At 44.3% G+C, this 22,235-nt stretch overlaps 1 protein-coding gene across 1 annotated transcript in view; it reads left to right on the forward strand.

Moving 5' to 3' along the window:
* The window catches only part of LMX1B (LIM homeobox transcription factor 1 beta), an 86,029-nt gene that overhangs the window by 40,439 nt on the left and 23,355 nt on the right, over nucleotides 1-22,235 (forward strand). The gene's annotated exons all lie outside the window — the stretch shown is intronic.

A 22,235-nucleotide genomic window follows, 5' to 3' on the forward strand; every position in this document is an offset into this window, starting at 1 on the left:
TCACACAGCTGTGTAATCTGCAGAAAATATATGAAACCCCCACTGTGTTACTCAAGATCTGACCTAGGATGTTTCACTTTATGTTTTTGTTTGTAGGAATGACAGCTGATAGGCCGTCCCTAAATTGTTGAGAAACCTAGTTAGCAGGAATTAAAAAAAAAAAAAAAGCCACCAAGTTGTGGTGTGCTGCAGGGTAATGACATGAGGCCTGGACCTCCAAGTGATCTGCTAGCAGATGATGGATGGATGTGCACCTCACTCAGCAGCACCACCAGCTTTGCTCCATTCTTGAATATCTGTCAAGATGTTAAGTGGATGACTGCAATCAGCAGTGAAATAAGACCTGTGTAATCTGATGTTCCACTTAGAAAAGAAAACAGAATTCCTACCACCTAATATGAGACTACACCAGCCAACACACAAAGGTCTTTCGAGCCGGCCAGGTATCTGATAAAATCTTTACACCTCATTATCATTTGTAATTTAGAGATACGGGTACAGCTGTATCTACAAACAGTGCATGATGACATTTCCAGGGATTTTTTTATCTGTGTCCCTTTCCAGTGAACAGCACTTCTGTCACACATGTGCTTTTATATGCCTTTTAATGTGTTCTTTTATTCAGATTTTATCTGACTGAGAAGGGAGGGCTGCCTGTTATGTCCTCTGACAATTTATGAAAATTTTTGTAGATTAACAAAAAAGGCATCCTTCTACTGCTCTGTGAGGCAAGTTCAGGTTTGGTGAGTTCCATTTAGTCAAGTTGTTTTCTAGAAGGTAGCAAGAAATGTAGCATTTACTGGTAAAATCGTGGCAAAGATTATTCTGGGAGGTACTGAAAAACACATGGAGTACAAGGCAGTTATCGGTCACAGCTAGCACAGCTTCATGAGGGGAAAGTCCTGTATGTCAGACCTGGTTTCCTTCTACGACAGGATAGCCCACCTAGATGACCAAGGGAAGCCAGTAGATGTAATCTGTTAGGACTTTTGATACTCTCATATTATCCTTCTGGACAAACTGTCCATCCCACAGCTGGATAACCATGTCGTGTGATGGGTGAGCACCTGGCTCACGGATGGAGCACAAAGAGTTACAGTGAATGGGGTGACATCAGCCTAGTACTGTCACTAGAGAGGTTCTGTGGGGCCCTATTCAGCTCTTCAACATCGTCACTGATGACCTGGACACAGGACTCAAAACAATACTAAGCAAGCTTGCTGATGACTCTAAATTGGGAGGAGCAGCCAGCTCCCTTGAGGGTGGAGAGGCCCTGCAGAGACATCTCAGCAAATCAGAGAGGGGAAGTCTTATGAGGAGCAGGTGAGGGCACTTTGTTTGGAGAAGAAAAGACCGGGGTCAGACCTCATTGTGAACTTCAGCATCCTCACGAGGGGAAGCAGAGGGGCAGGTACCAATCTCTGCTCTTGTGACCAGTGGCAGGACCCAAGGAAGCGGCTGAAGCTGTCAGGGGACATTTAGGTTGGATATCAGGAAGAGGGTTTTCACTCAGAGCAGGGTTGGGCTCTGGAACAGGCTCCCCTGGGAAGTGAGCACAGCATCAAGCCTGCCTGGGTTCAAGAGGTGTTTGGACAACACTCTCAGGCACAAGATGGGATTCTCGGGGTGTCCTGCACAGCTGGACTGATCCTGATGGGTCCCTTCCAGCTCAGCATATTTTATGAGCCAGTGATTCTATCAAATATTCCAGTGACAATTCTATAACAATAATTTCTAATAATGCTTGTGAAATTTTAAGTGGGACAGAACTTCCAACCTGTTTCAAATTGGAACATTCAAACTGGAAATTAAGCAGCAATAAAATTATCACTGTTGTTATCTTTAGAAACGTTATGCAATTCTGAAAGGTGAGATCTTAAAGAACAAAGATCTCTGTAGTCAGGCAGAATTCCTTACCTCCAATCAAGCCTGCAGATAATCCTGGGTTCTGCTTCCATGTCCCACGTGAAGAGGCTCAGTCAGATGCAGTGCAGTTCCTGTGCATTGGTGTGGCCCTTTATGATGCTCCATTTAGTGGAGCCCAGATGTGTTGTGTAGGTTGAATTGTGTCCCATGCTGCTCTTGAGTGCTCTTTTTAAAACGCCAAGACTGATGTGGTCTGGTTTATTTCTTAAAAGTCAAGAGTGCAGTTTACAGCATACAGGTGATCCATTGTCTAGCCCTTCTGTAATGTTTCCTTTTTCCTGAGAGTCCTTTTTTTCCTAAAATCTGTCCTAAGACACCTCCTGTACAGCTGCTCACACTGTGGCAGCAATACCAGTAAGTGGTTGTTTTCCTTGTGTAACTGGAAGAGACAAGTGGAAATCTAAATTTAGCTGGAAATAGTTACTGAAATACATGTATTTGTCATATAAAAGGGAAGCTCTTGACCCTACAATTGTCTAAGCTATTCTATTTGTTGTTAGTATCTCTGGATAATTTCCCTGAAAAAAAGAAGATGAAGACTATTTAAAGAGAAACGGTAAGAAGGAAGAAAGAAGGGAAAGGATGAAGGGCTCTAGCAAGGAGAGGGAACAGGTTAGACAGGCCCAGGTAGTGATTAATGAAGATGTGGACTTTCCCAGGCACTGAGGCAGCAGTTTGCCAAAAGGCTGGAGCAAGGCTGTGATGGGACTGCAGATCTGAAAAGGGAGAGCAGGTCTGGTGAACTGGAAAGCTTATGGCAGATGGCTGCTGTTTGGTTACTAGTGTCCCTGTCCAGCATGATGTTTGATGTCTAAAATTTGTCACCTCTCTGGGCTGAAAATAGTCTGTGTCCCATCTCGGGCAGTGCAGTACAATGTACCATGAAACCACTTAATGCTGTAGAAAATTGCTAATGCAACAAAACAGAGCTCCTTGAAAATTTAGCTAACGCCTGGTGATGCCTTTCTTGGGTCCCTTCTGACCCCATTCACAGGAGCATCACTTCACACAGAACAGTTGGGCTCAGAAGCACTGCATGGGTTTCCGTGTGGCTGCTCCCTGGGATCCTGAAATACTGAAAGGCACCTCTGAAAGTCAGTCCAAGCACTGCACTGGGACATTCAGCTCCCCAGCAAAGCTCAGACTTGTGTCCTGGTCAGGGGGAGCCCAGAGGAAAGAGATTGTTCCATAGCAAAAGGAAAGCCGGTTTCTAACTCTCCCACGCTCTGTAATGTGGCAGATTCTGAGTCCCCATCGAGGTCATGAGTAGGTTCTGCCCTCAGGATACTGCTCAGGCATGGACCCTGGAACACCTGATGGCTCCAAGTTTTTCTTATTTTAGTAAATGCAGACAAAACCCCCATATAGAAATAAGGTCTCCCTGATTTAGCAATGCCAGCATGCACATCACAGCTCACCAGGCCGTAAAAATTAGATTAACAAAGATTTCCAATGTAAATGCAAGGGAAAAAAACCCAAACATTGTCAGTATATGCATAAATGTGTTCCTGGCAAAAAATACAGGGACTCCTATGGGAAAAGACAATTACAGAATTTCATACTTTCTGGGAGAATGAAAGTTCATTGAGACATGTCAGCCTTTCTCAGGGCAACAGGAAAGAGCAGCAAAAACAACTGCTGTGGTGATTCCAGATATATTTTTATCTGACGGATAAATTACCTAAGCAGGAATACCTAGGTAATCATGGATAACCTGGAGGAGAGATGGGGAGAGGAGACAAGATTCACAGCTGCTGTCCCCACGGCTGCTTTAGCTGCAGAACGAGCATAAAAATACTCAAACCCAGAGACATATAAAGGGCTCCACATCACTAAAAGTCAGGCAACATAAGAGGTGCTTGAGCCCTTCTGAAAGCAGGGGGAGCCTGTGGTTGTGTTGATAGACTTAAGCCCCTTCCAGCCTCTCTGCAGCTGGGTAAATCTCCCTAGGATTGGGCTGGCTAACAGAAATATTGGCATTCCTCAGTGCTGGGTGAGAGAGTACAACTGATTCATTTCTTTGCTCTGCAGAGTAATTCTCAGCAGCTTCTTTTTAACTGAAAGGATCAAAGTCCCTAAATGAGAATGTGGTGAACTTGATACTTCTTCACAAGCCCAACAGACATGGACAATATAAGTTCTGTAACCGAAACCTTTTGGGGTTTGTGTAATACAATACCCTTTCTGTAACCCCCACCCTTCCCTCCATCCTCTTGACCCTGTTGCAGCTAAGGGACTGGACAGTAGAAAAACATGTCAAGCATGAAAAGCAGCAACTTGAGGGCAAACATGACCCCTCCACTGCTAGTTACTGAACTTCTGAAAGTGCATCAAGCAAGCAGAATCAGCTAAAAAGAGAGGCCAGGGACACCTCATGTTGTGCAAGATGGGAGGTGAGGTCTTTGCTCTTTAGAACTAAAGTGTTTTGTTTTAATCATGGGGAGAGCTGCTGGCTCGGCACTGTGTGAAATAGATTTAGAAATCCTGAGGAAGGAGGAATTTCTCAAAACAGTAAGGAAAACAAAAGTCAGCACCAGGGAAGAACTGGCCAGCATTTTTACAACAGGAAATGTGGAGGATACTGAAAAGAGAAAATTAATGGCACTGGGAGTATGATCCTGTTAACCGTTATTGTTGACACCTCATCATTTCCAGACTAAAATGCCAGCTAAGGCCATGTTTCATTTCACACTATCTTAGGTCATCTTTGTCTTGCTCAGAGTAAAAGAAACTCCATAATAAAAATTGAGCACGTCATGAGAAACTCCTTTGTGTGTGGAGTCAGCTCAGCAGTCAGGATGTGGCTGCAGCAAACCTCTGCTTGATTGCAGCAAATATTCTGCTGCATTTTATTTTCTGGGGTAGAATAAATGTTTCACTCTGAGGAGTGGAAAATGCTAGCTATACCTATTTTAAACACCAGAGTAATGCTTTATAGCCCATAGAGGGATAATTACAAAGTACAAAATCACAGATTTCATAGCACATTTTCCCGGGAGCGCAGTTAGGAAAACAGCATGTGTCATGTAGCTAATTTAGATAATGATTCTGATAAAGATAAACTGTATTGTTTATAATAAGTAATTGGGCTGACAAAGGCCCAAAAGACACAGAGGAGTATGGGAGCTGCAGCCCTGGACCATGGGCATTCCTGCCTCCCACTCGCCATGTGCCTGGCTCAGGGCTGCGGCTGCAGGACTGTTCACTTCCTCAGGAGCAGTAAATGGACTAAAAATGGTTCAGAAGTTTTCCATGGCTGAAATTAAAAGGTGGTGGCTCCTGTGAGGGTCTGTGCTGGTAAGGGATGTGCTTAAGGGAGATGAAGCAGCTGTTCTGGGAGACCCAAGAACTGGGTACCCAGAAGCCTGAAAATAGGAAAGTCTTGGCTCCCTTGCTCCTAAGGAACTCCTAGGGCTTGTTCAGAGCTGAACCATGAAGAATACTGGCCTGGTAAATATACAGTGGCACTTTACCACAGGCAGGAGATTACTTGTTGAGTAGATTATCTCTCTTGAGATAAGGCAAAATCCTTCAGATGCAGTGGAGTATCTTGCCAGGCCTATTAGCACATGACAAGATGCAGTTTAGGTCCAGTGAACCTCTATCAATCACAAGATGAAGTAAAGCCCTAATTATCATTTAATTGCTGCCTTCAGCTTGAGCTGCCCTTCTTCACAGCTTTCCGCATCCATTGAAGATTAGGTTGCACTAAAATGAGAACCGTAAAGGGCCTGGCAAAGGTGTGAAATTCCCTGGGTAACTGAATTAATGGCAGCGGGTTCTGCTGCTGGGGGGGGTTCTGGTCTCTCTGCAGACAGAATGAGTGAGGGCGAGGGCTTTAATGGGGAATTGGAGGCAATAGCTCTCAGTCATTTGTTCACAAGAAAGAATGACATAGAATATGCTAGTTCGGCCAGGCTCAGGGGGAACAAAGAAAATACCACTCACAAACATTTGTTTTTATGCTAATTTTGTGGAATTATGTTGTGAACTATTTTGTTAAATAAGAAAAAGTAGTAATACGTCCATGTAAGCCTGTGCAGGGGAGTACAAGCAGCGGAATATGAGCATGGGTAACTGGTTTTTTCTGGCCATTTTGAAGTGGATTGACATACAGATTTGGGATATTTGGGCTCTGGTTTGGTTTTTAAGTCAGGCTCATTGTTGATCTGTTTTCATATGCTCTGCATGGCAGGTGTGTTTTCTAAGTCAATTGCAGCATCAGAACAGTTTCTCATGATGAAACTCTGACATCATTAGGACACTTGTCTGTACTATGTAACTTTGCAACATCAAATCCAATTTAAAAGATAATTACAGGCCATTAGTGCCTGACACAGAGTGTAATAACAGAGTAAATATTGTGGTGATCTTCGGAAATGCTTAAATAAATAGATAAATACACAAAGTAAAGTTGTCTGGCTTTAAAAATGAGCTCTTAAAACTGGTATTGCCTGAGAAACAGGCATAGTTGGAACTGGTCATTAACCTCATTAGATGAAAGACAGAGCACTATAAATCCATCATTTTACTAGTCTGCCTGGCAAGCAAATGCTCCTCTTCCCAAACAGTACCTGTTTGCAGTGCCCTGGAACAAGGTGAGCTGGGCAGGCTTAACGCCTGGGAGCATGGGTGCTACAGTGTAAAACAATAAAGTCCTTTGCTTTTGGAAACGTACTGATCAAGCTGTAGCATTGTCTTAGCAATGGTAAACGTGAGTGGGGCACCGGATGGCTCTAGTTCATTCCGTTCAGCTCTCCCTTTGCAATCATTAGGCAATCATTAGGGGTTTTTAAGTGTCTCGTGTTGTTTGGCTGCACAAAGCTGGTTCGTGGCTTGGCAGAACATCCTTGGAAAGGGCAGCGATCTGAACACCATACACACTGAAGAGATTCTCAAATTATGATCAAAACAAGAAATAAGAGTTATATAGTGACTCTGGCAGGTAAAAATACCAGAAGACTTCTGATTATTTCACTTGTAATAGATCACATAAAGTTCTCCTTGTTCCTGGGAAAGCAAAGGTCAGTCAGCAGTTCTGAGACTGGTGCACTCAGGCTGCCCAGGTCAAGGAGGGAGTTTGTGTCCTCTGAGCTGCTACATGCTCACAGTGTCACCACAGAAGCACAGGGATTCAGACCACCTTGATATGCTCTAAGGCTTCCAAGTCCATCTCTGTATTGCTGTAGAAAAGTTATGCTGTAATGAATCAGAAGCTCTTTGCCTCAGCTTTCTCCCTGAGCATCCTGTGATCCCTGCAAAGCAGTGAGACCCGATGGCTTGTTACCCCAAAGTGCTCACTGCAGGTACAGCACAGCCCATCGTATGTGGAGCTGCACTTTGGGTTTGGCCCTTTTTTCAATCACCTTGCCTGAGACTTGGGGAAGTGTAGCCGCTGCACTCAAAGTCCTTCTCTGCGGAATCATTTTCTTCACACAGCAAAAGGTCCTAACTGGGTGAAGCCAAGCCATCCCTGGGACGTGCAGCAGAAGCTGTGAATCCAGGTGAAGGACCTAAAGCTTCTCCTGCTCCCTGCCCTGTGGAAGGAGCTGGCCCAGGCTTGTACCAAGCCAGGCAGAGGCTGGCCCAGCCCAGACAGGGTGGGCAGCTGTGCCCGTGGCTTGGTCCGTGGGGAAGCACCTTCCCCCCAGACCAGGCAATTTGTCTGACCCGTGGCTGCCAGTGCACCAGCTCCCGTTGAAGCATCAGGCTCAGCTGAGCACTCGGGGCTTTTCCTGCTGCCACTGCACTTTCCTGACATGTCTTTCCACCCTGGCTCTGTTAGCTTTCCCCCAGCAGACGTCATGGCCAAAGTGGCCTTGCCTGCACGCCGCTGGGCTGGCCAGGTGGGATTCCTGTCAGACGGGCTTGGAGCTCTTGTGGTCACATTCAGCTGGAGCTTGCTGTGGATAGGGAAAAATCTACAAATTATAAGTAAGGGGTTAGGATTTTGTCATTTTTAGACTAAGGTTTATTGCTAGACTTAAGACTCATGTAAGTTTAAGGTAGAAAGACTGGATCAATATTTAGGAAAATTGTAGGCCTCTTTAGGACTTCAGTTAAAACAGAGATTTATTTTAGCTTTAGCTACAGCATCTCAAGAACTTGTATAATATATTGTCTTTTTTTATGAACATAAACCATACGGCATAGGTCTGGATTTCTAATTCAGAAGTTATTTGTCTTTTAAATGCTCATTTTATTTTCATAACTGAGACTTCTTAAAAGATCTTAACAGAGAATTTAAAAATAACCATAAAAGGAAAATAATAGAAGCTGTGAAAGATCCTTCTGCATTTCAGGGCTCAATGCAGTGGCCATGGATCCTCCTGCAGACCCATCACTGGCAGAAGCAGGGCTGGGCAGGTGATTAATTGCAGCACAGGTATTAACATTGCACAGGTACCTTTGAACCTGTTTAGGTGTTAAATAGTGGGTTTAGATCAAGTGTGGAAGCCAAAGAGTAACAAACGTCTTGTTGATGGAATTGCAGGGTAGGTTTTGTACTCCTATATTCACTTTGCTGTCTCTGGCGGGGAAAATGGTGCTTATAAGATCAAAATGCAATTAGAAGTGGAGCTCTCTTTGCTTTGCAGCTATTGTGACATAAAACTGAAAAACATTTTTTAGTCTGTCCATTCCTTGTGCTATTTTTTTCCACTCCAGCTCCTTTATTTTTTTAAAATAATTGTTTATTTCTCAAGAATTCTGATAGAAATTTTTCTTAACTCACAGAATTTTTTCATCATATGAAAAATAATTTCTTTCACTTGGAGCCTGATTTGCTTACAACAACAAAATCTCGTACTTTTCCTAAATAATAAAATAAATAGACCATAATGGGGAATAAGGAGTTTACATTCCCAGTGGAAAGAATACATCTGTGGAGATGAGTTTCATTAAGCTGTTAACTGAAACAGTGACTTTTAGAATTGATTCCATCTTTAGCCAGTGTAGTCAGTGCTCTCCAGAAGACTGTATTTATGAAGTATTCTTTATTTAAGATAAGCAAAAAACATAAAAGGAGGCCTCCTCACCCTCTTTTGCTGCTCTGGGTCAACATCTCAACCTCTTGATTAGATTTGGAACCTACTAATTAGATATAATTCATTACCTGCAAGAATGAGATCAGAAATCGAGAACTGCTTTTCCGAATGAGGCGATCCTTCCCCTCATCCATCATGGCTGTTAGTAACCAATTTAAAGTCAGACAAATGCATAACCAGCATTATTACCTTGTCATAAATAGTTAGGGAGAAAGACCTGGAATAACCTGGCATTATAAATGGTTTTTATCACATTATTTTGCAGTTATTTGTCAGCCGCTTTGCTTAAGATAAATGTAGAACAATAATCAGATTCTAAAACAGAGCAGTGAACAAGGTTTTGCTAATTGTGAAACCTCTTCTGCTGGCAGAATTCTGTCATGGGGCACAGTTTATAAATTTCCTTATGGAGAAATTGCACTGAGCACATGTCCATGTTCGGACTTGAAAGTCTAATAGGCCAAAAAACAGGAAAAGGGGTCTAGTCCCCTCCTTCAAACATGGTGAGATCTCGGCAGTCGGTGTCATGGCTTGTGTCCCTGTAGGACTGCTGAGCCAAGTGGCCAGGAGGGGTTCTTCAGTGCTTGTTGGTTCCTAATGTGTACAGATCCTAACGCAGCATGCTCCACCAGTCATGGAAAGGAGCCTTGCACCAAGACAGAAGGGATGCTTCTGCCATGGGAGGCTTCTCAGAAGGGCAAACAGGTTCCTTGGGTTGGGTTTTTGGTGATCACAAATGTCTGATAGAAAGAAGTACGTTATTAAATGCTAATTGCAATGAGATTATACTGAGATGAGAGTGGCCAGTGCCCACAGCACTGACCACACAATGCTTCTGGAGGACCACATTCCCATCCTCCCCGGGGTGGAGGGTATGGAGAATGTGTGAGCCCCTGGAGCACACCTGAAGCTGCAGTGCCACCCTCTTAGGAGTACCTGTGATTTTTCCTGGTGACTGGAGGAAACCAGGATCTATATCCATGTTTTAAAGATGCATACTGAAGGGAATGCAAGGGCAAGGTTCTAGCAATAAATCCCAAACAGTTGTCTCAGCTCTATTTGTATTTAGACAAATAGTGACTTCAAGTTTAATCCCTACTGTGGAGAATAGCATCAGGCCGTGACTTATGCCAGGGTTTTAAGGATCATAGGAACCACTCTTAAAATCTGGAGACTTCAAACACAGAGGAAAGTTTCAAGCTTGCCAAGGGAGGCCCGAACACCCAAATCAATGGGCACCTTTCTGTGGGAGAAGACACAGAGCTCAAGAGTGGGGAGTTTGCACTAAGGGCGAGTGTTCACATGTGTGAGGGGACAAAGGTCTTTGCACATCTTTTCTTCTGATAATAAAAATATTGAATGTGGTTTATATTCAATTAAAGCATTTAGGGGAACAGTTTTAAAAGCAACTACTTTACTACAGTAAAGTAGTTTTACTACAGAATTGCTACAGTGTGGTAGAGATGACTGAGAACACCTCCTCTAGTGTCAGAGGATACGGAGCTACTCAGCAGTGGTGCAGTACTAAAATGCAGACAGAAGTCACAAAGTCAGCAGATCTGATTAACTGTAAATCCAGGTTTTTATTACACTCCCCCCCCATAGGTGGAGAAGGACAATAACTTGATTTTGATCTCAGCTGCAGCACAAGTAAGATCTGAGCAGAAGATATTTACTAAATTATTTACCTTATATAGCGCTGTCACTGAAAAACAATTGTGTTTGAAGTGCCATGTCAGTGCATCTGGCCTCAGAAAGAAATACTGAAGGAATATTTACTGTCTGGGGCTTCTGTTCCTTTTCCTAAAGCCACGTCTAATTGAAAATGTTGATATAATTGCAACTGAAGGCAAAATGTAGGAGGAATAGGGACACTAGCAAGTGACAGGCCTTTAGATCTTGAATTGTCCTCCCATCATCTCAAAGCTTAAGCCATCACTAGACAAGGTGGAGAGTGGTTATTTTCCTTTTTATCGCAATTTCAGTGAAAGTTTTGGACCTTGTATCAGCACACTGTTACGTTTCCTGACTCAGCTGTGGAGGTGGCTGCCAGCGTGTCAGCATCCAGGCTCCATCCTGCTGCAGCCTCTGGGAACACAACCAAAGCCACAGTGGTTCCCCTCGGAGCCTGCTCTGGGCAGCACTGTGGTCCTGCTTGGCATGCAGCTGTGTTTCCAAACAAATACATTCTGAAAGGCAAAGAAACGCTTCCACCTGATTTTTGTATTCCAGGATCACATTAAAGGGCTGATCAATCGCAGCCTTTAGACAAATTTTCCTTTTTTTTTCTGGTTCTTGCAGTTTAGGTGGCTGTAACAGGAGAAGCAGTGACAAACTGTTGGCATTAATGTACTGAGCATAATGAACACCAGCCATACAGCACATGGTGCTTGTCTGCTTATTGGTGAATTTAACTCACTTTAATTGCAGTGTTACTTAACATGATGGAGAAGTAGCCCTCAGAGGGATCATTTGAGGGACAAATAATGTATTTGTGTAAAATTAAAAAAAATAAACCAAACAACTAGCAGATAGTACTACTAGCTGTAGTAAATTATAGTTTAATAATTATTATCTAGATAGTACTTGGCTTAGGGTTAAAAAAGAGGCACTTCTGGAAAACAGGATAAAAGCTTGCCTGGAGCGCAGCCATGGGGACTGTCTTTTGCAAGCTGCACTGGTGGTGAGACATTCAGCGAAGCACCTGGGAATAAATTGAGTCTGCTGGGAGGGGAAAGTATCTACCCCTGGGGCATGTCAATGGAAATAGAAGGTGACAATGAGCCCAAGGCCTGCTTGGCCATATCACATGGGTCTCCTGATTCTATTGAAGGTATTGCACAGCAACCTGCCCTCTGAGCATATCTGACACCTGGGAGGTTTTCTGTGCAAGTGGGAGGTGTAGGACCTTTACCCTCTGGAACAGAGCTGGTGCCGTAGGCAGTGAGACGCTGGTGGTGTTAGAACCTCCTTATGTCTGTCATTTGTACCCTGAACATTAAATATCTTTCTCATTATTCATCCCACCACACTAGAAACAGCTGGTCTTCAAGGGAAATTACCTAATGAATCAACAATAAGGGTATTGTGTAGGCGTGACATTTCTGATAATAAATTACTGCTTTCAGGAGGTTGACCACACTTGTCAGGGTTTTGTGAGTTACAAATTCAGCTGCCTTGTCTTACGCTGTTTTACATAACTGACAGTGTAAAACCTTGGCAATTGACTGTAAGTTATTCCCTCAACTTCTAGATCTCTATCATAAAATTTCTTTCTTCCTTCAGAATAATCTTTGAGCATTTCCAACTCATACATTGAAATTATTTTAATTTGGTTTGATTATATTTATTCTGTCATATATGTCTTGGAATTAAATATTAATTTAAATATTTTGAACTAGATATGTAAACAGGCTATACATTTAAGGACTGCATTTTTTATTTCATTTAGATAAATAATGTGTTTGTATATTTCTTGTATGCTTACACTTGAAGGAATACTTTTTTCCTAAATGCATGGTATGAAGGAAGATCTAAATATTGCCTTACTAGCTTTCAAAAAATACCTGGATGTAACTCATTAGTTTAGAAGTGCTTGACCCATACAAAGTATGCTTCATGGATGAATATTTTAAAACATGCTTCTTTTTTCACATGCAAGTGTTATTTGCCTTTTATTTTGTGTATTCAGGGATGTGACTAGTTAGTGATGAAAACCAGAAGTCTTTGCTTCCTCTTAGCTGAATGCAAATGGCACTGAAATTCAGGCAGTATCTGCACCAAATTGCGTGTTTATCTCTGTGGAATTCTGTGGAACCAGTTCTTTAGCTTTTAATACTGTGAGTCTTTTCATAAGTAGCCAGCAAGGGGAGAAGGACAGGAGTTCCATTTTCTGCCAGATTTCTCGGGGCAAAATGCATTCTTGCAAACGTGAATGAAGCCCACAAAGGTGGGGCAGGCCGGAGAGGAAGTTGGTATTCTTACGCAAGGAGTTGTGGAAGCTAAAAATGAGATCTAAGGCAGTGAATACATGTTCTAGCAAGTATACTGGGTTTCAAGTGCTCCCTGTTTCTTTGTTACACTCGTTACACTACTGTTGCACTCATTTCTTTTCACAGGTAGTCGATATCTTAATGTCTGGACAGTGCTGCTGCTTTGCCTCTCACAGAATGTGTTCTTATTTAATGCAGCAGGGCCTTTTAAGGTTTGCATGAGGCTAACTTAGATCCTAGTAGATTATTATTTTTAAATAACAAGTCAGATTTTCAACACTAAGAGACTAACCAAAACCTGGTGCATCCAAGAAGTATCTTCTGACACTCCTGTCTGAGAGCAAAGAAAGCAGCACTGCCCAGTGTGTGAGCAGGGCTTTTTGAGATGGTTTCATGCCTGATGTGGTGCCAGGATCCTTCCACCTGAGGTGTTCTAGGAAGGCCAGATGTAAGTGGAGAAAAGCTAAGAATTATTGCCTTGTGCCTGCCCTTCAGCCCCCTAAAGCTGGAAAGTCCCTGGGGAATGTGCCCTTTGGGAGCATCGCGCAGCATCTTGAGCACCTTCAGAGGTGCCTGGAGACAGGATTCTCTGCCGTGGTCCTGCTGACCCTGGCCTGGGGGGTGGGTCTGAGTCCTGATTTTTCAAGTCTTCTGTAGTTTTATTTGCCTTCATGTGTTGCACCTTATGTGAGGTGCTTCCAGGTGCCCCGAGCAGTCATTCCTCACCAGCCGTGGCAGCGGTCACAGGTGGCAGTGCCAGCAGCCGTGCCCTTCCCTGGAGGAAGCTTCTGCCTTCACTGCCTCCTTGTTTTGCAGCAGCCATGAAAAGACTTCCTGTGGCTGTAGGACCTTGGCTGGGTGCCCTCTGGGGATGGAGGCCCTGTGTCCCCCAGCTGGTGGCTCTGTGGGTCTGTGCCCCCACAGCAGGGGTCTGCGAGCAGGGGCCCCGTCTTTGCCCCACCCCATGCTGCCAGATGAGCCAGGGCTGAACTGCAGAGGGAGTGGATGTTACCTTTCAGCGTAATATCTTGGCATCAGCTATTTAATTGTGTGTTTTAACCGTGCTGGTGGTGATGAGTTAGTGGTGGACTAACTGGTTAATTGTGGATGTGTTCTGTTTATTAAACAATACCTGTAACCAGGGTCAGGTACACTGGGCAGCCAAAGGCAGACACTTGGGCAGGAGCAGCTCCAGAGCCTGCAGTGCTGTGGGCCCTTGGAGGGGACCTTTTCCACTGTCTGCTGCCTTCTCTGTGCTGCCCTTTGCTCCTGTTCCCTGCTACACTGAGGAAGACTTGTCTTCCCAAATGTCCTTTTGGGGACATTTCAACTGCTCATGGTCCCTGGGGCCCAGTGCATGAGGACAGCCCTGTGGAGTCACCTGTCCACATGGCCAGCCGTGGAGCACAGCACCATTTGGAGAGCTCAGGGAGGTGGGCTTGTCACAACTCGAGTGAGGTCACCAAGGGTGTTGAGAACAGCGGCAGCATCCTCTCCAGCCTGATTTCGTTTGCTATTTAGTCAGGGCCTTGTGTTTCACGTGAAGGCCATTCAGTTGTGATGCAGAGACAAGATGAGTGAAAGAAGAAGTGGAAAAAGAAATTTGAAACATACAGCCAAACACAACAACTGACCCTACACAGTTTCTGGGTGGGACCATATTGGCCCAGAAAATGTAGCTAGATGTTAGTGATAATCAAGGTTCTCTGAAATGTGTATATTTTTTTCTCTAAATAATGTAGTTTCAGGGGATCCACTGTTGAAAGCAAGTGCCTGCTATGCTCTTTCCTTTTCCAAATAAAGGAAATTCAGCCGAACCAAACAAAGGTGTTACAATGGTGCCACATTGTCATTTCATTTTCCTCAGCAGCCTTCTGATAAAGACATGTTGTATTCAGCAGCATACAGACATAAGAGCAGTTCTGTCTCCAAAATCTGGCTTTGCAGTGTAAGGCCTGTTGAGTTTCCATGGCAATGGCCACAAATTCCTCCCCAGCTCTTCAAAGTGAAAGACATATTTGTTTTGCTGGCGCAACTTTGTAGCACAAAAGCTCTCTCTCCTTTTTCACGTAACACCTGCTAATCTGAGCCCGGGCCCTTTGAAGCCTCCTGCTGATCAGAAATTCAAATACATTTTTGCATGCTAATCTTGGTGGTAATCTAGAGCTTGTGTCTTTCACGTTGTGTCTGTGAAAACAGTTTTCTTTATAAATCACCACAAGTGTTGGCCCTGACTGCTCTCCATGGGAGGATGAGTTGATAGGGCTGTCAGCAGTTTGGATGTCCATTCTCTCAAGATGCAGCCTGGACAGAGCTATCAGATCAGGGCTTTTTAACCATCCACTCGCCCTTTGTGAAGAGAAGGGCGGGGGCGAGAGGGGGGGCAGGGCTGTCACAGATGTGGTTCGTGGTGCTCTGTGTGTAGCTGTCTGGCTGTGCAGGGCACCCAGGCTGCGATGGACAGAGCGTGGCACTGGCACTGGGCTGTTCCTGTGCCTGTTGCTCAACAAAGGAGTGAGTGTGGCTGCAGAGCCCAAGAAACGAACATTAGCTGCAGTGCTTTTCTTGTCATCTGAGGGACAGACACACGTGGTGCTGAATCCGCAGCCTGCGTGGAATTCCCTCTGCAGCCGAGCTGCTGCATCCCCGTTGCTGAAGTGCTGTGGGTGCTCTGGCACCCCTTGTCCCTCAGCTGCCCACACTGTCCTTCCTCCATGCCACACAGCCCTGGTCCTCAGCCCTGGCATGTGCGCAAAGAACCCGGCTGTCCAGGGAAGGGCGTCCCAAAGCTGCCAGGTATCCTGATGCTGCCGGGGCTGTGGGGTGGTTTGACTGTTTGAGGGACTGTGAAGGCCTGATGTCCCTCACTCTGTGGCTGGAGATGGAGCTGTGGTGCTCCATGAATGCTTAGTGGTATTACAGTGTTTGCATCACTAGTAAAGGATTCGAATGGTTTGCCCTTGAGGTACTGCTGTGTGTCCATGATCTACCTGTGTCTTGCAAAGCACATCCAACCCCCAGGTCCCGCAGATATTCCACCCCCAAACCTTCGCTCAGGTCATTTTCCAGTGGTGCTGTGTCCAGCCAGTGCCTGTGCTGGCAGTCCAGTGCCTACTGCAGACATGCTCACAGGCTATGTAGTTCCTGCCATACTCTGTGCTTCAGAGGTTTGAAACAAAAGGGTTTGAGTTTCACTGCTGCTCACACACAGGCAAGCCTCTGTGGCTTTAAATGAGTCGGTCCTTGCAGGGCCTTTGCTTGTTTAAAATGATCTTTTCTTTTTTCCCACTACTTAAAAAAACAAAGAGACCTTCCTGGTTAATTTCTCAGTAATTCTGTGAGTAGATATGATTTTCTTTTTGGAAGAGATGAACTGTTTTCCCACTTGTACAAGACGGGATCCCTGTTCAGCACTCGCAGAGCTCAGCCCTGCCATCTCTTTCCCACCTGATCCCCCTGATCTCCCTGGCTGCTGAGCTGGATCCGTTCCCTCAGGCGCTGGTTGGGAGCTGAGCCGGGCAGCTTTTCCTCCATATTCTGAATTTTATAAGATCTGGACTTTCAAAAAAATCCTTGTTTATGAAAGCTCACAGTGCATTGCAAGGAGGAATGCAGGCTTGCTGTTTCGTACAAAATCACCAGCAAAATATTTGAAAGAGGGTTTTGTGTTCATTGTCTCCTGCATCTCCCTGCTATTCAGACTTTATTCTATTCAAATTTTCTTCCTTTCTTTAGAGGAAAGAGTCTGAGTGCACAAAGGGGCTGTGGTTTCTGCAAGCAGATAATATAACCATGTAATATAAACATGGCAATGATTTCCTTAGGCCCTGTGATCCATCAGGCATGTTGAGAACAGTTGGCAAGGGTCTGGGAAGTTCCCACTGCTACTCAGCAGCTACAGATAAGATGCCTTTCTGCCTTGGTCAGCTGCAGGATCCACACCCCCAGTGCTGGAAGGGTTCATCCCGTCCTCTTTCCTGGAAGGGAAAACCTCTGCCTTTGAAGTCACGTGCCCACAGCCTGGAGAGCTGATACAGCAACATCAGTAATTTACCAAAGTGGGGGGGCAGGGGGGGAAGGCAAGCTGCAGCATAAATCCCAGTCTAGCTTTATTCTTTTACCTTAGGTTATATGTCTTTAAGGGAAAAATTCTGACAACATGCTTGCTCACAAAAAGCCTTTTGAGCCAGTGCCAAGAATTTGCTCAAAACTGGTAAAAAGTCACAGCTGGGACCTAAGAGCAGCACTGAATTCTACTTCCTTGCTTGATCTTAATTTTCTGGAGGCTGAGGAGATGTTCAGTATGCCTCCTGCCTCCTGCTCTGAGGCTGGGTAAGAACCTGCTTTTGTCTTTTGGAGTAGGCGGTCACTGGTGTCTGATGTGGTGAGAATCCACTGTGGTTCTGTGTTTGCTCTCTCTCTGTCACTTATTCTTCAATTTAGAAAGTTTAAAACAATATTATTTGGACTGAAATAGTGCAGCCAGGCAACAAGGGGCCTCCAGCCTGCAGGAGGGGTTTTCCCCTCTGCAGAGGGCAGCTTTGTGAATGGTAACATCTGCAGCCCAACACGCCTGCAGAGCCCCCGGCCCCTGCCCGCAGCACCAGATCCGTGCCATAGTAACCGGTGCAGCCCGAGCAGCGGCCACCTCACCTGAAACATCCTCTGCCTGCAACCGTCTGCTTTTCCTGCACTCTCAACCAGCCGTGGGGTGTTGCTGCAGTAATACTGTTGGACTGGTTTAGTGTTCAAGACGAGGTCCTGGCAACTAGCTCTGGGTCATCACGAAGTTTTCAAGCATAATACATCAGAGGGGGTAATTTTTTGATGAGTATTGTGCCTGTCTAAGGGGAGCTGACCCCACGCATTTTTCTTCTCTCAGCAATCTTAATGCCTCTTCTAATCACTGGACAGTGACTGCTTGTGCCTGGAAGCAGCTATTTCTGATTTTGGTAGAGGCCCTCCTACAAGGGAATGGAGACCAGGGACTTTGTATCACCATGGTTCCCACCTGAGCGCTGCATAGAAGAGCACTGCTGGAAGAGTAGATGGAGGAGCCACTTCTGCACCCTCTAGAGCTCCAGAAGCACCCCGGTCAGTACTGCTGCATTTGCACACAGGCCTGAAGAACCTGTGTTAATTGTACAAAGTATGAACAGCAGCTTATTGATCTTTACCAATCTTCCCTAAGAATGACCACCTTCCCCTTGAAACGCAGAGAGCAAAGGGTCTGGAATTACTGAGGAGTTTTGGATATGAATCCTAGGGAATCTCCTGCCAGAATCTCTTTCCCCCCTGAACCAGGGGAGACAGTGAATGCATGGTGTTCCCAGAGATGTCGTCCTGCTACAGAACAGTATTCCTTGCTCTCTCCCTTAGTGATGGCTCTTCTAGCTACCTTACTTGCATCTATCAGATGCGATGTCTTCTTTTCCACTGAAGCTGATGGGTCAAGTCTTATGTCTTGATGCTTTAATTAAAAAAAAAAAATGTAAAAAAATTTATATTTCTAACCTTCTTATTACAAAATTTGATCTGTATGAAATGGTGGAACCCCACAGCTGCAGTAGTGATAGCAACATGCCTTTTTTTGCTTCCTGTGCTGCATCACGTGCTAGTGCTGTAGCTCCCCAAGAGACTGTAGGTAAAGTTCTTCTTAAACCTTGGTGGCCTCTGGGATTTTCTCACTTGCTATATATAGCTGATTAAGGCTCAATCATGTGATGCAGTGATAGCTCCCCCCATGGTTTGTCAATCCCAGTGGGAATGAAGGGCATTCAGCACCTCACATAAGCAGACCCTTCATGTCTGTGTCTTGCCGCTCGTTACAGAATATGAGCGGTAAGGCTGAGCACTCCTCGATTTTCTTATTCAGACTCATTTCAAGCTCCAGCTCAGACTGGAGATTTGCTGAGTAAATAGTCTCAACAATAATCTCAGCCTGATTCCAACTAATTAAATCCTGTACAAACATCCCTCTCTGGGCCAATATAGCAAAAGACAATGAAAACACAGAAAACCAGACATAGCTTTCCTCCAGATTTTGCTCAGCCCTTTAATCCTGTATCTTTTGAAAGATAGTAACGTCCATAAGATGAGGGGTCAGCCTTCCTGCCCTTAGCATCAAGCAGTGGAATTTTTCAATAATGAACAGCTGGGTCACCAGCGACACAAAAGCTGCTGTAATATCCTGTAGGCTTACGGGGCACAACAGAAATCCCAAAGCAAATCATGATGTACACAGAAAGGGACCGTCCTTTTCTATTAAGGAGACCACTTCAAACCAGTCTCAACACCACCTTTTCTCCAGCTTTTCGAAGGAGAGATTATCCCCTGCGTATATTTAATCACACATTGTGGGGTGGCTTTGATTGCCTTTTTAGAGTCAGAGAAGTTAAAGAACATAGTTTGAAGGCTCTTATTATCAGTGCTCCATCCGCGTGCTCTCAGCCAAGATGTGTTTACAAACAAGGGTTGGGATGGGGGCAGGGGAAGCAGGAATGCTGCCCTGGGCCCATGGCTGGGCTTGGCACTGCTTTCACAGAGTTGGTTGTATAACCCTGACTCCAGCTAAGTGTGGGGAGCACCAGTGGGAGGGGGAGGCTGGGGGGTTGCATTTGTGGTTTAATTTTTATGAAACCCTGTGGAATTCATCTCCTTTTCCAGGGAAAGAAGAAGTTATTTTGTAGGGTTTTTCCTACACAGTAAAGCAAAGAGTAAACCAGGGTAACAGGAACAAAAGCTAAATGCTATAAAGACTTTTTAATGTATCACAAAAGTCAGTCTGAGATGTGTGCAAGATATGCTGGAGATTCCTGATTAAAAGCAGTTTGTGTCAAGGAAGTTACCACTTGCAGCATGTAGAACATCTGACAGTGATTAACTGGAGCTAGCTATTAGATTTTCCTAAAGAAACAATACTTAAACATATCTCCACAAGTATGAAACACTTTATGTACTGTATCTGGTACACCTCATTTAAATTGACTTAGATGGAACAGACACACTAAGTCTAACTAGTAGGTTATTAAGAATATAAACCTGGTGCCCAAGAATTTACAATCAGTTATATGGGAGGTATCCTGACTTTCCTCCTTTTCCCAGGGCTTTCATTTACTAAGCATGTGCTGTAAAGATGTCACATTTACAGCAAGGGACATGTTTAGGATGTTTCTTACAAACAGTTTTAAGTTACATACCTGTAGCAAATGCATCTTGCTATGCTGCAATGTGCTGTTAGAAAGTCTGCTATGAGCTCAGGAAAACGTGGGTGAAAGGAAGAATATATGCATGGGTACAAATGCATTCGTAACCTAGTTTTTCAGTTTACTTATTAGTGCTTTTGATAGAAAAATGACATAAAATTGTTTTCTACAACTGATGAGCTTTTCAGCTTTGTCAAAGCACTTAGAGGCTGGAGAAGTATGGTTTAAATTAAGTACATCATACTTCTAATTCTGGGGGGTAACAAAAAGAAGAGCTTGGAGATTTATCCAGCCTGGAGTGTTTGGTAGTTGCAAATAAACTGTGCGTTATATGTAATGATCATTTCCCTAAGAAATACCTTTCTGTTTCCTCCCCTTTTTGGATCAGGAGGCTGATGGTTACTGCGGGGCTGTGCTTGCACATAGGTGCTGCTCTAATGCATGTTGTACATCTCAGGGGAGGAACAGGCGTGTCAGAAGACTTGGAATTCAGCATTTCAATAGGCCTTTAATTATGGATTTCCCTACTATTTGTGAGATGAGTGGCAAGAATCGCTGAAGTAACCACTACAGTGCTATGAGCCCAATTAAAAGCACTGCTTCAGAGTGTGGGATTCATACAAATAGTGTTTCTGCCTCTTTGCTGTTTGTCACTTACATTGGAAGGTTTTAAAAAACAATTGCACTTCTATTAGCAGCCAGAGGAGCTCTGCTGTCCAGGCTGGCTCCTAAAGTCCCAACCTACCTCACTCTCTCTGTCCATACAAGGTCAAGTCAGGAATTGCACTGAGCTTTCCCAGAGCAGAAGAACGCTGAAGGTCAGTGTTTAGTAGGTGGGAAATCATGGAAACAGTTCTCTGGGGGCTGAGAGGTAATTTACAGTTAAGTCCAAACTTCTCTAATTTGCATAATACCAAGCCTAATAAAATATTCATGGTAGCTTTTCTCACTTTCAGACAATTTAAGATAGACAAAAATTAAATTGGAAAATACTGCTTAAAAATAAGAGAAAAAATTTGAAGACAATGCCTTCAAATATTTTCCTGCTTTTAATTTAATGATATTTTTCAGAGTTACAGAATTGTTTGCAGAGTTACTGCCAGATAGAAGTCTGCCTTATGCACAAAACTGCAGAGTTTGATCTTTTTAATGGGAATCACAAAAAACTGCTGGAATTCCAAGGGCTGATGTTGGTCAGGTGGAGGATGGACTTGGAGGTTGTAGGGAGTGTGCTTCATGGGGTGGCAGAAATGGTCACACTACGAGAAATGACAGCTTGAGAGGTAGTTGGTTCTCTCTGAGTTAGATTCAGTTGAAATGATCAGAGCTCACCCTCACTCAAGGGATCGTTACTGGAATTCCGTGATAGTCATGGCCAATGCATTCTGTGAGGCATCAGAGACTGGAATGTGGGGAGAGCAGAAGAAACCACCAAAGTAAATGACACCTGTGGGCTTGGTGCTCAGCCCCAGCTATTTCTGTCCTGTGCAGTTTCTGCCCTTTGGCAGCTGATGACCAAAGTCAGCTCACACAGAGCAAGGCAAAGCCAGGGGCTGTAGGCGGCTCTGGGAACCCGAGATGCTGCACGGCCACGGGGCAGCTCCTCCTGTACTTACTCACAACGAGACAGGATCTTTTCTTGACCAGTCTGGAAGTTTCTTACTGGTGACTATTGCACACAGTCTTGATATTTTAACATCTGTCTAGAGTCTTGTGTTTGGAAAATGCTGATTTCTGCATTGCTATTAACTACCAAACCTGCACAGTCTTTCTCTCAGTTCTGACAGAATTTGGAAATAAAAATTAATATATATTTTCTAAATGAGATTGCAACTCCAGTGATTCAACCCGTCATCTCACTTAGATGTGCTTTAAAGAGTGTGGAAGGTGAACTGGTTGTGTTTGTTCTTAGCATTTTTGTGCCAAATTATTTTGTTTGTATCGATTTACTCATGTGAAAGCATCAGATTTCAGTAAAGTTCATAAATTAAGTCAATGGTAAAATTTAATCACATTAGCATTAGCAAACACAGGTTTTCATAGCATACAGCTGTGAGATGGTGCCT

Source organism: Corvus kubaryi, unplaced genomic scaffold (genome assembly GCF_017639235.1).
Source record: "Corvus kubaryi isolate FWS band 111438036 unplaced genomic scaffold, C.kubaryi_AGA036_p1.0 78, whole genome shotgun sequence".
Taxonomy (NCBI): Eukaryota; Metazoa; Chordata; class Aves; order Passeriformes; family Corvidae; genus Corvus; species Corvus kubaryi.